The sequence below is a fragment of the Schistocerca cancellata genome, chromosome 3 (assembly GCF_023864275.1).
Source record: "Schistocerca cancellata isolate TAMUIC-IGC-003103 chromosome 3, iqSchCanc2.1, whole genome shotgun sequence".
Lineage (NCBI taxonomy): Eukaryota > Metazoa > Arthropoda > Insecta > Orthoptera > Acrididae > Schistocerca > Schistocerca cancellata.
In genome coordinates this window covers 671,577,774-671,584,391 of record NC_064628.1, presented here as the reverse complement: position 1 = coordinate 671,584,391, position 6,618 = coordinate 671,577,774, and positions in this window count along the sequence as shown.

Below are 6,618 nucleotides of genomic sequence, written 5' to 3'. Positions count from 1 at the left end.
TAAATTTGATGCTACCGTCATCATTCTAAGTGACAAAAGTGAAAATTCATGCTGCAGTTCGCTTAATGAATTCAGTGTAGGTAAGAAGAATTCAGTGTCATTTCCATCATGATTGTGGTGACAACGGTAAAAATTGAAGGGATTGTGTTTGAATTTCAAAACCCAAAAAATGATGTTCATGAAGAAGAATAAAGGAATTTGACATATGGGGATGTGAAACAGATCAATCACATTTATTGAATCACAAGCAAATCAGGTGACAAAATTTGGTTCATTGGTAGGATATTGGGAAGATGCAGTAAATCTACAAATGATATTGTTTACAAAATATTTGTGTAATTCATCCTAAAGCATGTGATACACATACCAACAATGTCTAGTAGGTAATATTGAGGAAGGGCAATACGAATGACCAGATGTTTGTTTCACTCACAGGAGAACACCATAGAAGAGCTAAAAAACCTTAAGTGGCACGCATTTGAAGATTGACACTAACTATAATGCTTACCACTATTTAAAAATATTAAAAAACGAGTATTTAGTCAGGAATCTTGGAATTTACTACAGCTCCCTGCCTTTACTCCTGTTGGATTGAACAAGACTACATCAGAATAACAACAGCATCCACAGGTGCATTTAAGTAATCTTTCTTTCCACACTCCACATGCAAATGGAGTGGCCAGAAATCTTGATATGTTGTACAATGGAAAGTACCTTGTGCCTTGCATTTCACTGTGATTTTTCATTGAATGGCTGTAGATTCGGATATAGATGTAGACGAAAGTATGGAAGAAATATTGAAGCTGATGATGTTCAACGTTCAGTGATCTTCAGAACCGTTAAGAACTATCTAGTATAACTCAGTCTCTCTATAATTGTTGATGAAGGAAGTAGAAACAGATTGACCCATGCTAGATGCCGAAAATGAAGTCCAAAAGCTTTGCAACGTCATTACCACTTCGCAATTTACTGATTTTTTGTGATTTATTGAATAGTCTGTTCAGTCAACTTGAATAATACTAAAGATATTGTGCATCTGAGATTGCATAGGATCAACTATTCATCATCAATACTAATATTAATCACTATATCCTTGTTGCGAATATATAGATTATTTTTTATCTTCTCATAAATGGAGGCAGCTGAAACCAAATAAACTTCAAACTTCTTCATTAATAAAAAATAAAAGCGTAATTTCATCGCAGTAATCATTGTTAATTGAGGTACCCTCAGAAACAGTGTTCTATACCGCTACCTAAATTAAAGATTATATTAATGATATCAAATGACAGTTTTAGAAACAAGATTAGCAAAAGTCATTTTATCTGGTGCAATAGTCTGATTTTTAAAAGCTGAAAAACTTTCAGTATTATCCTTTACATCCACGTACAGTTTAATGTAACTTGCAATAATAGCTCGATTTTAACATTCATATGCTTTCATGCTTGTAGTAGGTTCCTTTGTATGAATAAATTTTCCTAATTTCATAAACTGTATTGACCACAACAAATACTATCATTTCAGTATTAAAATATAACTTGTAATTTTTTGCTATGAAATTGGGGGATAAAACAGTTGCATGCGAAAACCTTTACTACAGTATTAAAATAATCTTTAAAGGAAACACTTAATCTTTTACTTAGAAATATTGAATAACTACTCAATTGAAATAATTTACCCATTCATTAGTAATTAAATGAAGATACATGTAGAACTTAAAGTAAGACATCCAGAGAAGAAGACAAAATTAAGACATTCTAAAAATTTGCCAAACACAATTTATTGTGGATCAATAGATGTAAGTGGTTATGGAAGCACAACTTTAATGATTGATAACTATCTATTAAGCTGAAGACTCTTTTAGAATAAAATAAATCATGAATTCGTTTACTCTGAAAGCTTAGTTCATTAAAAGTATCAAGAATCTATGGGAAGTGACAAAGAACTGAAGCAGCAACAGGTGATTCATTAGCATCACGTATTAGTAATGTGAATGTAATTCACTATTATTCGATTAGTTCACGTTGGAAGGTTAAGGAAATGTATAAGAATACTATCCTCAAGAAAGACATAGATTAATAGACCCCTTTTATTTAGCTCAAATATAGTTTTAAGAACTATGCACAAAATTTTGGAAAGGTGACTTTGGTGACGAGCTAGCTACTACTGCAGCTAAAGGAATAATGTGCAGCAAGACAATACACAGGATGATTCAGCTGAGCTGATAAGATATCTTTATTCTCTTTCAACAGAATTGAATCGCGAAAAGGCCACACTACAATATGTATGGTCTCTTTTAATAGCTAAATTAATCACACAGATATCGATATGAACTTCGTAATTTTCTAATGGTATTGCTACAATTTTTGCAGGTAGTATCGTAGTTCTAATAGAGGTGAATTCAACGGCGTTTTTGCTCTTCAAAATCATTTAGAACTTATCGTTTTCTGTTTTGAACAAGAAGCCAACATCTGTCATACTAGAAAGTTCGTGTTATATGGAACTGTCTCTTCAGGCTGAAAGGGACTATCTAGCTCGACGTAGCTAAGACAGTCAGCTTACAGTGGTGCAGAAAAGTTTAATTTAAAACTGGTACAAATCGCACTTGACATCTGAGGATGATTCGCCAGTCCTACAATAATACAGGATGTTTCAAAAAGGACTTTACAACTTTAAAAATTCATATAAATTTACTGAAATAAGATGTAGAGCTGGGCTTAGTGTTATTTTTTAGGGAAACACATCAAGTTCTTTCACCTTACACTAAAGATGTCATATGTGACTACCGTTGGACATCCTGCACACATCCCATCGGAAGCCAATTTCTTCCCAAACTCGCTGTAGAATTGCAGATGTAACGTGCTCAGTGGCAGCGTAAATTCTCGCTCTAAAGCTCAGATAGAGAAGCTGGCACAGGAGGTGCAAATACGATATCCTTGATGAATCCCCATAGAAATAATCGACTGATATCAGGTCTAGGGAGCGGGAGGGGGGGGGGGGGCATGCAATTGGCACATCATGGCCAATCCATTTTCACTGAGAAAATTCCTTACATTAGCCAGGTAGTGAGGTGGTGCACCATCTTGCATGAAGTAAACATTTCGTCCTTGGTCTTCCTCATCGATCTGTGGTATATGGTACACTATTTCACTGATGGGTCTCTCACGGAAAAAAAGGGGCCATACACTTAGTTCTTACTCAACGCTAAAAAAACGTTCGGTTTATGGCTATCACGAACATGTTGCAAAGTTTGATGTGGATTTTCACTGCCCAAGTCCTACAGCTATGTGTGTTAACCTTGCCACTTAAGTGAAAAGTCGACTCGCCAGAAAAGATTATTTTGTCCAAGAAATTTTCATCCTCATGTAACTGTTCCCCCCCCCCCCCCCCCCCCCCATGAACCATGGACCTTGCCGTTGGTGAGGAGGCTTGCGTGCCTCAACCATACAGATAGCTGTACCGTAGGTGCAACCACAATGGAGGGGTATCTGTTGAGAGGCCAAACAAACGTCTGGTTTCTGAAGAGGGGCAGCAGCCTTTTCAGTAGTTGCAGGGGCAACAGTCTGGATGATTGACTGATCTGGTCCTGTAACACAAACCAAAATGGCCTTGATGTTCTGGTACTGCGAATGGATGAAAGCAAGGGGAAACTACAGCCGTAATTTCTCCTGAGGGCATGCAGCTTTACTGTATGATTAAATGATGATGGCGTCCTCTTGGGTAAAATATTCTGGAGGTAAAATAGCCCCCATTCGGATCTCCGGGTGGGGACTACTCAGGAGGACGTTGTTATCAGGAGAAAGAAAAGTGGCGTTCTACGGATCGGAGCGTGGAATGTCAGATCCCTCAATCGGGCAGGTAGGTTAGAAAATTTAAAAAGGGAAATGGATAGGTTAAAGTTAGATATAATGGGAATCAGTGAAGTTCGGTGGCAGGAGGAACAAGACTTTTGGTCAGGTGAATACAGGGTTATAAATACAAAATCAAATAGGGGTAATGCAGGAGTAGGTTTAATGATGAATAAAAAAATAGGAGTATGGGTAAGCTACTACAAACAGCATAATGAACGCATTATTGTGGCCAAGATAGACACAAAGCCCACACCTACTACAGTAGTACAAGTTTATAAGCCAACTAGCTCTGCAGAAGACGAAGAAATTGATGAAATGTATGATGAGATAAAAGAAATTATTCAGGTAGTGAAGGGAGACGAAAATTTAATAGTCATGGGTGATTGGAATTCAACAGTAGGAAAAGGGAGAGAAGGAAACATCAGTTTAATAAGTCACTGCTGCAAAATACTAACGCTAATTCTTTACAGACGAATGGAAAAACTGATAGAAGCCGACCTCGGGGAAGATCAGTTTGGATTCCGTAGAAATGTTGGAACATGAGAGGCAGTACTGGCTCTACGACTTATCTTAGAAGAAAGATTAAGGAAAGGCAAACCTACGTTTCTAGCATTTCTAGACATAGAGAAAGCTTTTGACAATGTTGACTGGAATACTCCCTTTCAAATTCTCAGGGTTGCAGGGGTAAAATACAGGGAGCGAAAGGCTATTTACAATTTGTACAGAAAGCAGATGGCAGTTATAAGAGCCAATGGGTATGAAAGGGAAGCAGTGGTTGGGAAGGGAGTGAGACAGGGTTGTAGCCTATCCCCGATGTTATTCAATCTGTACATTGAGCATGCAATAAAGGAAACAAAAGAAAAATTCGGAGTAGGTATTAAAGTCCATGGAGAAGAAATAAAAACTTTGAGGTTCGCCGATGACATCGTAATTCTGTCAGAGACAGCAAAGGACTTGGAAGAGCAGTTGAATGGAACGGACAGTGTCTTGAAAGGAGGGTGTAAGATGAACATCAACAAAAGCAAAACGAGGATAATGGAATGTAGTCGAATTAAGTCGGGTGATGCTGAGGGTATTAGATTAGGAAATGAGACACTTAAAGTAGTAAAGGAGTTTTGCTATTTGGGGAGCAAAATAACTGATGATGGGCGAAGTAGAGAGGATATAAAATGTAGACTGTCAATGGCAAGGAAAGCGTTTCTGAAGAAGAAAAATTTGTTAACATCGTGTATAGATTTAAGTGTCAGGAAGTCGTTTCTGAAAGTATTTGTATAGAGTGTCGCCATGTATGGAAGTGAAACGTGGATGATAAGTAGTTTAGACAAGAAGAGAATAGAAGCTTTCGAAATGTGGTGCTACAGAAGAATGCTGAAGGTTACATGGGTAGGTCACATAACTAATGAGGAGGTATTGAATAGAATTGGGGAGAAGAGGAGCTTGTGACACAACTTGACTAGAAGAAGGAATCGGTTGGTAGGACATATTCTGAGACATCGAGGGATCACCAATAATTGGGAGCAGCGTGGAGGGTAAAAATCGTAGAGGGAGACCAAGAGATGAATACACTAAGCAGATTCAGAAGGATGTAGGATGCAATTGGTACTGGGAGATGAAGAAGCTAGCACAGAATAGAGTAGCATGGAGAGCTGCATCAAACCAGTCTCAGGACTGAAGACCACTACAACAACAACAAACAATGTAACTGTTTTAACATATCCATACAGAAGTTCTTGTGAGCAATTTTGTCAGTGTATCTTATTGCTTGTACGATCGTCAAAATGTACGGTTTCAAATGCAAACGGTTTCTCAACACACGTCAAACAGTCGTATGTGAGATTAGCAGTTCACGAGATGCACGCCGGGTCGATTTCGTAGCGGTGTTGACTAATCGTCGTCTTCACTCGCTCAAGGACATCGTTAGATATGCTTGGACGACCTGATGATTTCCCATATCTTACCGAGCACCCTGTTTTTATAAAACATTTATGCCACTCATAAACTGAAGGCCTACTAGAACGATCTTTAACGTACATGGTACGGCGATGACCCTGAATTGTCGCAGCCGACTTCGATTCTTCAAACCAAAACACACAGCTAGCACGCTTGGGTTCAGTAAGGCAGCCATGTTTAACGCAACTGCCGCTAGCGCTCCTTACGGTGCGATTCGTCACAAGCGAATTACGCCAGACAAAACTTGATGTATTCCCCTACAAATTGACACTATAATCACCTCTGTAGGTACAACGAATTACTTTATATGAATTTCAAATTTTTTAAGTCCTTTTTGAAACACTGTAGTTTTGCTCTTGTTTCTGCCAGAGCCTTCATAGAAAGATGGACATGAAAAATTGAACGTATCTGTAAAATAGAAGAAAGAAGTCGCTGGAGGAACCAGAAGAACGGGCTCCCACCAGGTAGTGTTTTGTCCCCCCTACTTTTTAACCTGTATACAAATGACCAACCAGTTGGCCCGACGACAAGAAGCTTTATCTATGCTGATGATGTAGCCATTGCATGCCAATCTAGATTAATCAAACAGATTGAGAGAAACCTAACAGATGCCTTAGAAGTACTAACTGAATATTACAACGGGAACCAGCTTCGACCTAATCTAGCAAAGACGCAGACTTGTTTATTTCATCTAAACAACAAGGAAGCAAACAGGGAATTACAATTGGAATGGAACTCAGTTAAACTTCAACACTGCCCAAACCCAGTTTATCTTGGAGTCACGTTAGATCGAACATTGTCTTACAAGAAACACGTA